Here is a 16,936-nt window from a genome sequence, read left to right on the forward strand (position 1 = left end):
TGTTGTTTTCATAAATATGTTCTTCTCCCTCCTGTTTACACATCTTTGCACTTCTGTTCAGTCTACCCACTATTCTATAAGCTGAATCCTACCCCACCTTCACAACTCAGTTTAAACAGGACTAACTCTTGGTAACTGTCCCTGACTTTCTAGAAAAAGATCCCCTGTTATGTGTTCTCATAGCACCTGATGCATTTTCTCAGGATATAAGCTGTGTCTGTTTAACTCACCAACCACAGCACAATACCCAGCACATAATCAAACACTGAAATGTTTGTTGGCCAAATATGGGTTTTAGATTGGTGCCCAAAGGTTGCATTACCAAATTTCACAGAAAGAATAGACAGTTTTACCAGCAGAGCTGTTAGGAAAGGGACCGATACCAGGATTGCTTATATAAGAGGATGCATAGCCAGATGCCTCTTAGGTATATATTTTATTGCAAAGGTTACTCTCAACATCGGAATGTGTTCCTGCTTCATTCTACTTGTGGGACTTTCTGAATCTTGTTTACTCCTTTGGTAAAAATGAGATTTTCTAGCAAGAATATGTCAATTTTTTTTTTATCCTCCTTCAAGAGTCTAGGATGTATTTCTAGATAAAGACCTTATTAGATACTAGATACATCAGAAAATATAAACTATGCTTTGGGGAGAACAAAACAAACAAAGGAGAGAACAGTGCAGGTTGGGGCAGGTGAAGGAGTCCTTCTTCGGGGAAGGATGTGTATTAGTTTGCTTGCACTGCCATAACAAAATACCATAGACTGAGTGAATTAAACAACAAAAATTTATTTTCTCACATCTGGAGGCTGGAATTCAAGATCAAGGTACCAGCAGCATTGGTTTCCTCTCCTTTGCTTGAGATGGCCACTCTATTGCTGCCTCTTCACATGGACTTTTCTCTGTGCATGCGCATCCCTGGTGTCTCTTTCCTGTGTTCCAATTTTCTGTTCTTATAAGGACACCAGTGATACTAGATTAGGGTCTACCATAATGACCTAATTTTGACTTAATTACCTCTTTAAAGGCCCTATATCCAACTACACTTAAACATTCTAAGGTACTAGGGCTTAGCATTTCAATATATGTATTTTAAGGAATACACAACTGAGCTTATAACAGAAGGCAAAGAAGGAGTGTACTAAGGCAATGGAGAGGTGGAGATAGAGCTGACATGCTGCACATGTCAGCAGGCTGGCTTGTGCTATGTGAGATTGTTGAATGGGTCACTGAAACATGACTTCCTTAGAAAAGCAGTTCTGCAGCTCTCCTGTCTCTGCTCCATCTTCCTGGTATTGCTTCCCAGGTCACACTTTCAAATACTCATTTAAAAAAAATCTACTTATTTATTTACTTATTTGTTTATTTATTTATTTTAGAGACAAGGTCTCACCCTGTTGCCCAGGCTGGAGTGCAGTCGTGCAAGCATAGCTCACTGCAGTCTTGAATGCCTGTGCTCAAGTGATCCTCCTCTTGAGTAGCTGGGACTAAAGGTGTGTGCTACCTGGGTGTGATCCTCCTTGTGAGTAGCTGGGACTAAAGGTGTGTGCCACCATGTGTAGCTAATTTTTCGTTTTTTTTTTTTTTGTAGGGATGGGGGTCTTGCTATCTTGGCCAGGCTGTTCTAAAACTCCTGGCCTCATGCAAACCTCTTGCCTCAGCCTCCCAAAGCACTGAGATTTGACAAGCATGAGCTACTGCACCCAGCCCACAAAAACTCTTCTTATATTTACAGTTCTTGGCCAGGCGCAGTGGCTCATGCCTATAATCCCAGCACTTTGGGAGGCCGAGGCAGGTGGATCACGAGTTCAGGCATTGGAGACCAGCCCGCGCAAACATAGTGAAACCCCCTCTCTACTAAAAATATAAAAAATTAGCTGGCGCCTGTAATCCCAGCTACTCGGGAGGCTGAGGCAGGAGAATCGATTGAACCTGGGAGGTGGAGGTTGCAGTGAGCCGAGAGCGCGCCACTGCACTCCAGCCCGGGTGACGGTGTGAGACTCCATCTCAAAATAAATAAACAAACAAACAAATATTTACAGTTCTTTAAGTAGTGTCTGCCTTCTCCCCTATACTGTGTCATAAGGGCAGGAACTTTGTCTTTTTTGTTCACTACTGTACGTCTAGTACCTGACAGTCAATGTGCCACAATTTTTTCACATGATAGCGCAGCAGGACGAGCCGCAGATAAAACTCCTCAGACACCGAGTTAAAGAAGGAAGGGGTTTATTCAGCCGGGGGCATCGGCAAGACTCCTGTCTCAAGAGCCAAGCTCCCCAAGTGAGCAATTCCTGTCCCTTTTAAAGGCTCACAACTCTAAGGGGGTGCATGTGAGAGGGTCGTGATTCATTGAGCAAGCAGGGGGTACGTGACTGGGGGCTACATGCACCAATAATTAGATCAGAACAAAACAGGATAGGGATTTTCACAGTGCATTTCTATACAATGTCTGTAATCTATAGATAACATAGCCGATTAGGTCGGGGGTCGATCTTTAACTACCAGGCCCAGGGTGTGGCACCGGGCTGTCTGCTTGTGGATTTCATTTCTGCCTTTTAGTTTTTACTTTTTCTTTCTTTGGAGGCAGAAATTGGGCATAAGATAATATGAGGGGTGGTCTCCTCCCTTAATAGAATAGGTGGAGTATGATGTTAAATAAAAGAAATGAAGTCCTGGATGTTCCCAAACGTCTATAGGCCTCAGCCAGCCTCCCAGAGGGAGCAGAGCCTCTGCCACAGAGTCTTTAGACAAACCTTTCCTTCCCCACCATCCCCAAAATTACTTCTGCCCCCACCACCCCAATTAAATAAGATTTACCTTTGGGACCTGTTGAATAAACCTGGAGTGATTTTTTAGGTTTCTGATTGCCTTCTTCCTAAAATACTTCATTTCGTTGATGCTTGAAGTAAATACAAGAAAAAGTATTTCATTCCTCAACCAGTGATAAGATTTAAATGCAAACCTGTGATTGAAGCTGAGATTTCAATTTGTTGAAATGTAATCAGCCCATGTGCACGTGTAAATGACTCTCAACCAAGATTTCCTGTTTAAATATGGAGAGAAGAGAGAGAAGTGGCAGGGGAGAAGAGACTGCAGAAAGATGTTTCAGAAGGGTAACTTCCCAGATTTGACACTGCACTCCATGTAGAACAAGTTGGAGTGTTAGTGTAGAGGGCATTTTTTTGCTTCCTGGCTGTGGGAAGTCCTCCCCTAACCACCTGCAGAAAATAATTTATCTATGCAGGGAGCAGAAGGGTCTTCCAGAAAAGAGAGCTGATAGTGGTTCACAGTATTTTGCACTTTACTGGTCTGTGATTATAGAATCCCAGATTCGCAACAATCGAAGTCTGGTTTTGTTAATGTTGTTCTTCAAGATGTCAGTGGAAACATTTCCCTCCCAGTTCCCTTGGGAAAATTACACATCAGTTGTAAGCCAGCTTTTAAACAGATTTCTTTAAAATATATATTTTTTTCAGTTGTAGCAATGTCATGTCATTTACCTTGTAAGAAATCCTATACTGAGAAATATAAGAGCTGAACATCTTTCACTGTGTTTCTTCAGGACTGTACTCAATCTTATTAGATTCTTCTACTGTTAAGCTAATAATTAATTTAGATTTGTATTTTTTTATTGAGTAGTGAGATTCACATTTGACTTGCCAGAAAAATAAAAAACTTTTCAATGGCATCAATGCAGATAATATTTCTTGGACATTCATTTAGCAGCCAGGTGCTATAGTGTGCTTTGTCTACAAATGTGCTTTTAAATGTTCTTATCCAAAAGTGTGTCCAGGAAAAACCTTTATATTATTATGATCTATTTTACTCATTTTAGTTCTAAGGGTAATGGAATTTCATGTCATTTGATTTGTAATGAACAACACAAAGATTTTTAAATATTCTGAAGAAAGTTTTGAAAATTTAAATCTAACAGAAAAGTAAGAAACATGTTTAATAGCACAGCATTTCAGGTATAAAATATATACCAAGAGAAAAAATTAAGTTGGCAATAAGTTATAGTTAATTTTGTATATGGTTTCTATAAGGGGAAAACAGGTCCTTAGCCTGATCACGTGCATCTTTCCTGATACCTTTCTTCTCATTCCCTCTTCCTTTATCTTCTCTCCACCTATACCATCCTTCTTCAGCCAGGATATGTTTTTAATGGCTGATTTATCCAGCTCTTCTCTTTTTTTCTGGGCGCCCTAGTCAAACCTGCCCCACATAGTCAAACCACAACTCATTAACAACCCTCAGAGGCAAGGCAAGATGACAACGGAGAAAAGGAAGTGCCCACCTGTGGGATCTGAATTCAGCAGTTAATAGGTCCCCCTCTTACCCCTCACCCCAGGCTCCAAAGGGGTTTTCTTCGTATTAACATGGGAAACACAAGTCCCAAAGCAATGTCTGCTAAGTAGGCTTTCCTGCTAATTTCACCATCATTTTATTAGACTTCACTTATATCTTACTTCCTCAGCTTGCCATTGGCAGGTGGGCAGATTTTCCTCAGTTTTTGGCCTAACTCCAAGATATATACAACAGCAGGCAAGATCCAGGGAAGCAAAGGTATTTTGACTATTTTTCCCAGTTTGCTTTAATAGCTTAGGACAAGTAACCTGCTGGGAGGCAGCAGTTTAGATTATTGACAAGAATGTGAGTTTGGAAGTCAAATAGTCACAGGTGAAATCCTGGCTCCACCCCCCTTGTAGCTGTTTGAATTGACTCCATGAGTTTTAGATCTTCGTCAACACAAAGGACAGGGAAAGCACAATTGCTTTAGAATAGGGTAGTTGCAGCATACGTAGCTTTGGAACCTACATGAGATTCTGAGGGTTGTGTGCAGGGGTATATGTAAAATACAAAGAGAGCTGGCTTTGTTAAACAGCAACGGTAGAACAACTCAGGTGACCCGGAAGTTCATTATCCCCTCTCATTGGTAGCTCGACGAGCCTGAGTTAGCTTAAGGAAAGAACAGGCTTCCATTTCAACTACTTCTTTCCATTGCATTGATGTTCATTGCACTTTCTCTGTTCCTTATAATGAGTAGAATATTATAGGGGGAGAGTTTCACCCTTTTGGGGATGCATGCAGTCCATTTCTGCCTGTGTGCACTCTCCTACGTCTGTGCTTTTAAGTTTTCTCTCAATTTATCCCATTTTATATTTGTACTATAAGGCACTAATAAGGAGTGCTAATGACTCCTTTGCATAACAGTTGGAGATTAGCTAGGGACACATACCACCCACTCTGGGGTTATGTATGTTTTGGGAAGCAGCAGAGTTTAACTGGTTCACCCAGTGTGGAAACAATCCTCCTTGGAAAGGCTGGAACCAGGTGGCTGCTAACCCTGAATCATGTCTGGTGGCATCATAGGAGTCTTTCAGACACCAAAGCCTCCAAACCCACAAGTCATTGGGAAAAGGTGGATTTTCTGCAAAAGAAAAACCCCGGCGAGTGAGACTCATGGTTGCCTAAACTTTGTAAGTCCCAAGACCTCACTTTCAGATATTTCTTCCCCATGTCTGGGGTGAAACCATGCATGATTTTTGAAAAATGTCCACCACAAGTGGTGATGTGCACTCCAGGATGAGTACTGCATAATACATAATCTCCAAAGTCCCATCAGCTCTTTAGTTCTTGAGGTAGGTATCATCATAAACATATGAGCTCCTTCCCTTTTGGATTAGAGAAATTGTACAAAATGATTTGTTTTTATCTTCTATCTTGCGTTCATCCCCAGATTTCTTGTAACTTTCATCATTTTTTAAATAAAACCTAATGTCCTGTGTTGCAACTGGAGTAGTAGGTAGGTGTTCTCCTGCCAAGTTAAGATGTTTATACAACGTCTGTTTGCCACGCTAATGCATGCTGTGGAATTGTCTTCTGCCTTCCATGTAAGGACCACTTCTGCCTTCTCAAATACATAACCCATGTATAGTTTGCTATCTGACTTATAGCAAGCATTCAGATATTTTCCTGGCCTATCACTATGTAGCAGGACAAGCCGCAGACAAAACTCCTCAGACACCAAGTTAAAGAAGGAAGGGGTTTGTTCGGCCAGGGGCATCGGCAAGACTCCTGTCTCGAGCTGAGCTCCCTGAGTGAGCAATTCCCCTCCCTTTTAAGGGCTCACAACTCTAAGTGGGTGCACATGAGAGGATCGTGATCAAGTGAGCAAGCAGGGGGTACATGACTGGGGGCTGCATGCACTAGTAATTAGATCGGAACAAAACAGGATAGGGATTTTCACGGTGCTTTTCTATACAATGTCTGTAATCTATAGATAACTTAACCGATTAGGTCAGGGGTCGATCTTTAACTACCAGGCCCAGGGTGTGGCACCGGGCTGTCTGCTTGTGGATTTCATTTCTTCCTTTTAGTTTTATCTTTTTCTTTCTTTGGAGGCAGAAATTGGGCATAAGACAATATGAGGGGTGGTCTCCCCCCTTAACTATAGTAACCAGAAGACAGGCCTAATCCTAGAGGAGCTCAGAGGGGAGGAGGGCGGGAGTCCTAAGGAGTCATGGCCTCTAGAGACGAAAGGAAAATCTGAGGCAAGGGTTCTTTTCAGCTTTTTCTTTAACTCCCCCACCCCCACAAAAAATCTTTGAAATATCTTAGGAGCTGCTTATGCCAAGAGTGATGAAATTTTTTGGCAGTTACTGTGATCTTTGTACCAGTTCACCTCCTTAGGTATCTTGCTGATAAGATTTAAATGATGCCAACATAACGCTGTTGGACCATCTGTCCCTTTTCACTGTTTTGTGCATTTATCCCATGCTGCGGCACCACCGGCGTCTTCCGAATGGATACTGAGGCAGCCAAATCCTGACTCACTGCAGTCCTACACCATGTCTCTTTTCTTGGCCAAGAAAACTGTTAGGTTCTGTCTTCATCTGTCAAATGTAAAGGATATTAGGCACTCCCTGAAACTTAACTGCTGAGGTACAAAGCATGAATTTAGGTGAAGACTTAATGGAAAGAACAGCAAAATGTATCAAAATCTCTAAATGGGTGAAATAGTGTGTAAGGGCTAAATGAAGCAGAAAAATTACTAGAGATGAGAATGTAAAATATTTTTCTTAATTCATTCTAGTAGAACAATCTATAAAGAGGGAATGCCTAAGTTAAAAATATAACTGTAAGTAGACTCTTCAAAATGATTAGGCAGGCAGTTAGATTTTCATAGTGCTTCACATTTATTAACCTTCACTCATTAGGCTGTTGTTGGGGTCATTTGTATGATCTTCAAATATTCAAGCCTTCTGTAGAAGCCTTCTAACTCAAGGGGAAATGGATGGCTTTCTCCTAGAGGGAAATTAAGGGGTCTAAAGATACTTACAGTGCATACAGTAAAGAGAGAAAAAACAGGAAAAAGTCGAGGATTGGAATCTCCAGCTTATAGAGCTCCATTCTGCTCCAGAACAAACTCTGTTTTATTCAGTTACTTAGTTACACAGCACATCAGAGAGACTAAGCTATTGACCCTTGAGTTACAGAAAAGAAGTGAGCCAAAGACTTTACGAGATTATTTCCTAGCAGAAATTTAAAATAAAATCTCATTGATTTCTCCATCTCTTCCATCATAAGGTGAACAGTAAGTAAAGGAAGCAGAGAGTTTAAGGGACAGGGTTAGGAAAAACTTCTGAGCTCCTACATGTGACCTGGATAATCATAACTAACCTTCAACTGCCTTTCCACCACCTATGATGTTGGGATTTCAGAAAAGGTGGAATTGGAGGAGGATGGATTTTCTTGTCAAGATCTTGGGCAAATGATACGCTGAAAGAACCACAGCTGGAGTCCAGGGGTTAGATAGAAGTCACTGGTATTACAGGACATTTGGAGGTCAAAGCTTTAAAGTATTATCCATAATACTTGAATCCAAACTGCTCTTGGTAAATATTTCTGTTTATTATCGGTGGGCCCATTATTTGTTTATGCTTTCTACCTCATTGGCCATTCTACATATTTTCTAGAAAATGTTCTATGATGTATTTTACCTGCCTAATTTTGAGGGCAGTTGAAACTATTATGTGTATTACTACAGAAACTGTGTTCTTACACAAGTAAATTTAGAGACACAACAGCTCAAAGTGTTTCTTTTAGCTGTTGTGGTATTTTCACTACTTTTAGTGTAAATTCAGGTCTGTTACTTAACATGGAGCTTCCGCCACAGAGGCCAGAGGAGCACATCAAAGCCAAAAGCACAGCAAGTCATCGGAGTTCAGATTCTTTCCTGCTTCCCTGCAGAGGGGTCAAGAATATAAACATCCTCAATTGCTACAGCAGGAGGGAACATTAGTCCATCAACAGAAGCAAACAGGAAGCACCAAATGGGCATTTCTTCTGTTTATTTTGTGATTATTAAGAAAAACATAGTTTAGTTCCTTCAACCAAATTTGTCAATGAAACATAGAAAACATACAAGGTACAGTCATTTTGGTTAGGGGAAAGTCTGATTGTGAAAGGATTCAGTGCTGTTTTTTCCAGTTATTTCACTTACTACAATTTATACAATAAGTTCTTAGGGTGTTGGAATTTAAAACTAATTAGCATTTGCTACACTCTTTTGAGATTCACATTATGAATCACTTAGATTTTAATCAAATTTCTCATACATTTCCTTTCTGGACCGAGGAGACTGTGCACATATTGAGCAGAACAATTTTGCCTCCCTTCAGTTTGTGATAGGGTGTGAAGAGTTTCAGATACAGCTAGGAAATATCTCAAATGGCACTGCAGAGGTCTGTAAGACGGACCAAAATTTAAAATCTTGGTATATCCATTCCATTACATCAAAGTAAGTTCTAGTACTCCACTGCCAGTATCAGCAGATGATAAAAAATGACGCACATTGTAATGATTCAAGCAAGCCCAGTAAAGGAGCAAGAAGGAATGTAATATCTATTTTTGTGACAGTTTCCAGAAATAAATCAACAAACCACTTTATTCTTCGTATAACTACTTGGAATCTCTTAATTCCAGAAGACTATTTGGCCGGCTGTTTAAAAGGAAGTGAGTGTTCCCTTTCAGCTCGCTTCACTATTTTTCTCATCCAGTCAGTGGTATGGGATACCAAGGATGGGATAGGGAGAGTAGTTCATCCCTAGTACAAGCAATAAGGGCTGCTTTGTGTGTAGAAAATTGAAAAGAAATAAAATAAAATAATAATAAAAGCCAGTTCTGCTTACTATGCCTGGCAGTTCCAAGCAACATCAACAATACTACTCCTCTTTGAAAAATAAAAAACCTTTTGTTGGTCTAAGTTCTAAACAACTGCTGCAGTTGCTGAAATTTAACAAAACCAATGTAAACTGAATATTACGTTTTTATTATTATTATTTAATAAACATTGCATTCTATGTGGAAGTAATTCTAACTCTCAGATGCACATGGACTCAGCTATACTTGTTTATTTCAAGAATAAGCAGTCAAGTTCTGTTTCATTTTTATAATCACTCTGCTATAATTGTTTATTTTTAGTCTATGTTTAAATACAGGCTCACATAGTACCACAGGGACTAGAGATGTGACCTGAGCCTGAAGCAAGCTCAAATAATTCACAATCATTACAAGCTTTGGAGAATTTTACCAAATATGATAGAAATTTATGATGAATTTTCTGGTGAAGTTATTTTAGTGGAAATTTTTCAACAGCAGAAATATTTGAAAACTGCTGGAACTGATCCCAAAGAAAAAAGGATATGAATAGTACTATAATTTCTGGAATTGATTGTGAAATGGGATTTGTATGAATCTGATAAATGTATTCTTATTTTAAAGATTTCATCACTATTCCCATATCTGTTATTTCACCTGAAAGAAACTTTTTGAAATTAAAATAAAAAATGTTCTTCAATCAACTATGAGTGATGTCAACACATCTGACCATACTGATTTTACTGACCATGACTATATAAAGATTAATTTGACAAAGCATTGACAAATTTGCAAAAGTTAATGCTCAAAGTCAGAAAACATAAAGTGATTGTTCTTCACTGAGGCAAACCAGTATATAGGTATAAATATTTTTATTTTCTTTTCTTTGAGATGGAGTCTTGCTCTGTCCCCCAGGCTGGAGTGCAATGACGCGATCTCAGCTCACTGCAACTTCCGCCTTCTAGATTCAAGCAATTGTCCTGCCTCAGCCTCCCAAGTAGCTGGGATTACAGGTGCCCACCACCACGCCCAGCTAATTTTTTGTATTTTTAGTAGAGATGGGGTTTCATCATATTGGCCAGGCTGTCCTCGAACTCCCTACCTCAGGTGACCCACCCACCTCGGCCTCCCAAAGTGCTGGGATTACAGGCGTGAGCCACTGCACTCGGCCCATACTAATGTACTTAAAAAGTGTTAAACCTTAACTTTTTGCATTTTCAACTAAAATATATACTTTATTAATTTATTATTAGCATGAGTACATATTCAAAATTGAATAAATGAAAACTTTCACTGCCTGCATTTCTTTTCTGGACATAATTATTATTTGTTTCATTTCAAAATTATTACTGAAAATACTTTTATCATACAGAGGAATGGGTATTAAAAATGGTCCCTTTCAGGCATCAAGTACACTAGCTATGCCACTGCATGCATCTATTCATTTTAACTCAAAACAAAATGCATTTTTAATCTTTTTGGTATTACATATGTTTTTGACAATTATGCCAAAAAGCAATTTATTTTAATAAGGGAAACTCTTAATAATCAAGAAATAGAAAGAGCTACCCTTAAATACAACTCTCAAATACCACTGATTTTGGTAATAACTATTTCTAGTCAATATATTTGATGTTTAGATTATTTTATTATAAGCTTAGTAGGATAAGAAAAATACAACAAATACAACTGCATAAATCTCAACGTGATGAAATAGAAATTATGAATATCTCCTTATGACTCAAAAAAGCTGAATCACTCATTTTAAACCTTCCAGTTTAGCAAATACCCTGATTTTATGCCTTTTCAGAAAACAGGAAAACAAAGATGTCCTCCAACCTAGCTTATAAAGTCAACACAACTTTGATATAAGAACATGAACATTAAATGATGAGGAAAAAATTGCAAGCAACCTCAATCATGAACAGATATGCTTAAATTCTTAATATTAGGTAACCATACAACATGTATATATGAAACGTCACAAGTTGAGTTTGTTGCAATTATGCAATGTTAGTTTAATATTAGAAAACTGAGAATTTATGACATTAACAGAATAAAGGAAAAAATTATATGATAATTGTACTAGATGCAGAAAAGCAGTTAGTTAAAGTAAGCATCTATTTATGATTAAAATACATATTTGGGCAAACGAAGAATAGAAGAGAGCTTCTTTAATCAAATACAGGGTATCTACAAAACACCAATAATAAACACCATAGAAATACTGAAAGCTTTCTTTCTGTGATCAGGAATAAGATAATAGTTGTAGTAGTTCATTCTCTTGCTGCTATGATGAAATACCCAAGACTGGGTAATTTATAAAGGAAAGAGATTTAATTGACTCACAGTTCTGCAGGGCTGGAGAGGCCTCATGAAACTTACAATCATGGTGGAAGAGAAAGCAAACACATCCTTCTTCACATGATGACAGCAAGGAGAAGTGCACCGCGAAGTGGGGAAAAGCCCCTTATAAAACTATCAGATCTCATGAGAAGTCACTCACTATCATGAGAACAGCATGGGGGAAATGCCCCTATGATCTAATCACCTCCCACGAGGTAACCCCCCAATATATGGGGATTACAATTCGGATTACAATTCAAGATGAGGTTCTGGGTGGGGCACAGCCAAACCATATCAATAGTTATCAACATTTCTAGGCTACCTGCCACTGAAAGTCCTAATTAGTGTGGTAAGGAAGAAGAATTGAAAAGAACAAGTAGGCCGGGCACAGTGGCTCACGCCTGTAGTCCCAGCACTTTGGGAGGCAGAGGCAGGCGGATCACGAAGTCAGGGAATCCAGACCATCCTGGCCAACATGGTGAAAGCCCGTCTCTACTAAAAATACAAAAATTAGCTGGGCGTGGTGGCACGTGCCTGTAGTCCCAGCTACTTGGGAGGCTGAGGCAGTAGAATTGCTTGGACCTGGGAGGCGGAGGTTGCAGTGAGACAAGATGGTATCACTGCACTTCAGCCTGGCGACAGAGTGAGACTCCATCTAAAAGAAAAAGAACAAGTAAAACTGCCATTATTTGCTAAGACTGTATATATAAAAAAAACTCAAAGACTCTACAGGTAGTTCTTAGAATTGAGTTTAATAAGATTGTATCCCAGCAACCTTGTTAAACTCAATTCTAACCTCGACTTGTAGATTTTAAAAATTTCATTTCTATGATCAGCAACAACAGAAAATAAAACTGAAAATAATCATAATAGGATCAAAAATATTTAAAACCTAAAAATAAATATTTTAGCAGTTGTAAAAGAAACATAAAACATTCCCAAGAGACATTAAAAAACACAAATCAATGAATACTTATACTACATTTATATATTGGAAGACTCAGCATTTTAAAAATGTTAATTTTCCTGAAACTGAGCTTTAGATCCAAAGAAATTCAAATCAAAATCCCAGTTGGTGTGTGTGTATTTGTGTGTGTGTGTGTGTATGTATATATGTAAGAGAGAGACACAGGGAGAAAAGGAGTTTGAAACTCAATTCTTTAAAATATGAAAAAAAGAGAAACAGGTGTAGACAAGACACTCTTGAATAGGAGGGAAAAGGTAAGAGGAGTTGCTCTACTGGATATTAATACTTATGTCTGTGATAATTAGGATAGTATAGTATTGGGGTAAGAATAGACAAAAATCAGTGTAACAAATTGGAGTTTAGAAAAAGACACATATTTGAAATAAATTAAGTGTTTATATATTAAGCAGGACACACACAAAGTACTTACAGTAAAGGAAAAGACTGATACTTAGAGTTAAAATTAAGAGCCTCAGTTTATGAAAAGACACCTTTAATTGGTAAAACGTCAAGCTACATGGTAGAATATATTACATATGCAAGTCTTGTGCCCGGTATAAAGTACATCTACAAATTAAATCAATATATAAGAAAATCCAATGAACAATGGACAAAAAGACTTCAGGCATTTCACAAAAAAAGATACCCCAATTGCCAATAAGGATAAGAAAAGATCTTTGATTTCTTTAGTAATCAGGGAAATGCAAATTAAAACCACAGTTATATACCACCAGACTTCCTTTAGAATAGCTAAAATTAAGAATCCTGATAATCTCAACTGTGGGAGAAAATATAGAGCACTAGGAATTCTCATTCACTGCTAACGTGAAAATTGGTAAATGTACTTCCTCAGGATAAAATTTTCAATGAAAAGGGAATAGAATTTACATATATTCACATAAATTCATGCATCCCAGTGGAAAGCACTGACCTATTCTGTGTCTTGTCTTAGTCCATTTTCTGCTGCATAACAGAATACCATAGACTTGGTGATTTGTAAAGAAAAGAGATTTATTTGGCTTATGGTTCTGGAGGCTGGGAAGTCCAAGCTTGAGGGACCATATTTGCTGAGGGCATTCTTGTTGTATCATAACATGATGGAAGGCATCACATAGTGAGACAGTGTGAGAGAGAGTGAGAGCATGAGACAGAGAAAAAGAGGGCCGAACTCCTGAGATAACTCACTTCTGTGATAATGACAATCCATGAAGAAAGTGCCCCCATGACTTAATCACTTTGTAAAGTCCCCATCTCCCAATACTGTTAGTTGGCAATTAATTTCAACATGAGTTTTAGAGGGGATTTTCAAACCGTAGCATGTCCCAACTGATCTTTATGGTATGTATATATCTAGTTTACAGATGAGAAAAGTGAGGCTTCAGAAAAAGAAAGATTTTTAATAAATCCATGAATCTACTAGGTGGAAGAGCCACCATCTAAACAAGCTCTTTCTCATTCTTAACCACATATTCTTTCACCATGTTTATAAAAGCGTCCTTTAAAAATATATCCTGTTTTTCCTTATACGTTTTTAAATTTCTCTTTAAATTTAAAAATATTACTTTAATTACATTACTTGATGCCTTTTGCTCCCTACTCAGAGGTAAGACAATGCAGTTTACAAAATATTGCATTCTTGAGTCCAGGAGATCGAGGCTGCAGTGAGCCATGATTGCACCATTCCACTCCAGCCTGGGTGACAGAGCAAGAACCCCTCTCAAAAACAACCCTCCAAAATATTGCAATATGTGAAAGAAGTTTGACTCTTTGCTATACTGATCTCTCTCCAAGCTGCTTTATTTTAATGTATTGTACTTAGTGAACATTGTTGTACTAATCTATTTACACATTTGTTTCCCACCATTAGATTATAATATTCTTGAGGACAAGTTCTTATCTTTGTGTCTCTGTATCTGCAGCATATCACACAATTGTCTGTTGAATGACTAGATGAGATTTTATTCTCAAGGCTTTGACTCAGAGTAGGCAAGTCCCCATTTCAACCCTTTTAAAGAAAGCTTGAAATCACTCTGCTACCTTCTAGCATAGTTAAGGTCAAATCATATTCTGAAAGATAAAGGATTCTACCTTATTTTTCCATTTGAAGTGATTCACAAATAATTCTACTCCCTGTTGGTCTCTTAATTCACGCAAAGCCCACATTTCACAAACTATATCCAGAGAATTAGGCTCTCTTTGCCAAAAATACTGTATTCGAAAATTTTCTCCCATTCTGTAGGTTGTCTGCTCACTCTTAATAGTTTCCTTGCTAGATCCCATTTGTTATTTTTTTTTTTTTTTTGCCTTTGTTGCAATTGCTTTTGGCATCTTTGTCATGAAATCTTTGCCCATTCTTATGTCCAGAATGGTATTGCCTAGGTTATCTTCCAGAGTTTTTATAGCTTTGAGTTTTCCATTTAAGTCTTTACTCCATCTTAAGGAACTTAAACAAATTTACAAGAAAAAAGAAACCATTAAAAAGTTGGCAAAGGATATGAACAGACTTTTCAAAATACATGAGTGCAGCCAACAATGATGAAAAAAAGCTCAACATCAATGATCATTACAGAAATGCAAATCAAAACCACAGGAAATACCATCTCACACCAGTAAGAATGGCTATCAAAAAGTCAAAATATAACAGATGCTGACAAAGTTGCAGAGAAGGACCCTCCCACTGTTGGTGGAAGTGTAAATTAGTTCAACCATTATGGAAGACAGTGTGGCAATTCCTCAAAGACCTAAAGACAGAAATACCATTTGACCCAACAATCTCATTACTATATATATACTCAAAGGAATGTAAATCACTGTGTTATAAAGACACATGCACATGTATGTTCATTGTAGCACTATTCACTATAGCAAAGACATGGAATCAACCTAAATGCCCATCAGCGATAGACTTGATAAAGAAAATGTGGTACATACACAACATGGAATACTATGCAGCCATAAAAAGGGACAAGATCATGTCCTTTGCAGGGACATGGATGGAGCTAGAGGCCATTATCCTTATCAAACTAACACAGAAAGAGAAAACTAAATACCACATGTTCTCACTTGTAAGTGGGAGCTAAATGATGAAACCACATAGACACAAAGAGGGGAAAAACACACACTGGAGTCTATGCAAGGGTGGAGGGTGGGAAGAGAGAGAGCGTTAGGAAAAATAACTCATGAGTACTAGGCTTAATACCTAGGTGGCAAATCTGTACAACAAACCCCCATGACACGTTTACCTATGTAACAAAACTGTACATGTACCCCTAAACTTAAAAGTTAAATTTTAAAAAAAGATATTTTCTTCTCCTTTGTTTGATTGTACTGTTAAAGACAAAATACAACAAATTTTGTTTGTAAGGTGGGAATAAGACAACAGAACGATAAATAAAAGTGCATTGTTAGCATAAGTTACTACAAGTCACTTTTCTTGTAAGAGTTAAAACAGAGAAGACCTCTTTATTATGCTGACTTAGGAAGATTGAGCTCTTTGACTAGTTGCTGTGAATCTCCTGTTTTCAGGAAAAACTGCTCTGTTTGGGGCTCTACCAGCTTCCTTAAAGTTCAGTTTGATTATGAGGCACTTTGCATGAGTGACACTATTTTGGTCTGGTCTGGTCTGTGGGAGTCTGGTGCAGAAGGCTGGTCCGAAACAATGGATTCCCATAAACCGTAACAGCACTTAGTCATAAACATCTCTTTCAGAATTATGTTCAGCATGTGAATGTCCCTGATGTCCATTTGTAGTCAGATATCAACCCCTTTGGAATCCAGGAAGAATTTTATTTTGACTATATTTAATGTAAATAATGTTTTACAGAAGAATTTAAAAATATATATCTTGCAGTATATGAACAGAAAATACACTCCTATTGAAAAAGTTCTTGATGACCTAGACAGAATCTAAATGGTTATCTAGCATTTAGTCTGCAAGCCTACAGAATGCTAGATAATGTGATATAGTTAATTTTAGCCAAAGTCTTGCTCATCTGAATGTAACAGTTATAATTTCTAAGAGTCATGTTAAAAATAAGGCAGTATTATTTAAAAATTAGTACTATAATGCCACCTACCTGAGTGATACACGGTCTAATGTATTTGCTTGCATGTTTTAAAGAAAAAAGTAGGCCAGGCACAGTGGCTCACGCCTGTAATCCCAGCACTTTGGGAGGCCGAGGCAGGCGGATCAGCCAAGGTTGGGAGTTCAAGACTAGCCTGACCAACATGCAGAAAACCCGTCTCTACTAAAAATACAAAATTAGCTGGGCGTGGTAGCACATGCTTGTAGTCCCAGCTACTCGAGAGGCCGAGGCAGGAGAATTGCTTGAGCCTGGGAGGCGGAGGTTGCAATGGGCCGAAATCACGCCATTGCACTCCAGCCTGGGCAACAAGAGCAAAACTCCATCTCAAAAAAAAACAAAAAGTAACATCAAATTCTGTTAGTACAATTATATTG

General features: G+C 38.3%; 1 protein-coding gene across 3 annotated transcripts in view; it reads left to right on the top strand.

Moving 5' to 3' along the window:
* Positions 1-16,936, top strand: part of DSE (dermatan sulfate epimerase) — a 167,589-nt gene that overhangs the window by 47,467 nt on the left and 103,186 nt on the right. The window contains exon 1 of one of the 3 annotated variants that reach the window (XM_055261975.2): positions 4,550-4,568. The exons of the other annotated variants lie outside the window; for them this stretch is intronic. The gene's annotated coding sequence lies outside the window, so the exon portion shown is untranslated. Of the gene's footprint in view, positions 1-4,549; positions 4,569-16,936 lie in introns of those variants that run through there. 3 annotated transcript variants of the gene reach the window in all.

This window comes from Symphalangus syndactylus, chromosome 2, assembly GCF_028878055.3.
Source record: "Symphalangus syndactylus isolate Jambi chromosome 2, NHGRI_mSymSyn1-v2.1_pri, whole genome shotgun sequence".
Classification (NCBI taxonomy): Eukaryota; Metazoa; Chordata; class Mammalia; order Primates; family Hylobatidae; genus Symphalangus; species Symphalangus syndactylus.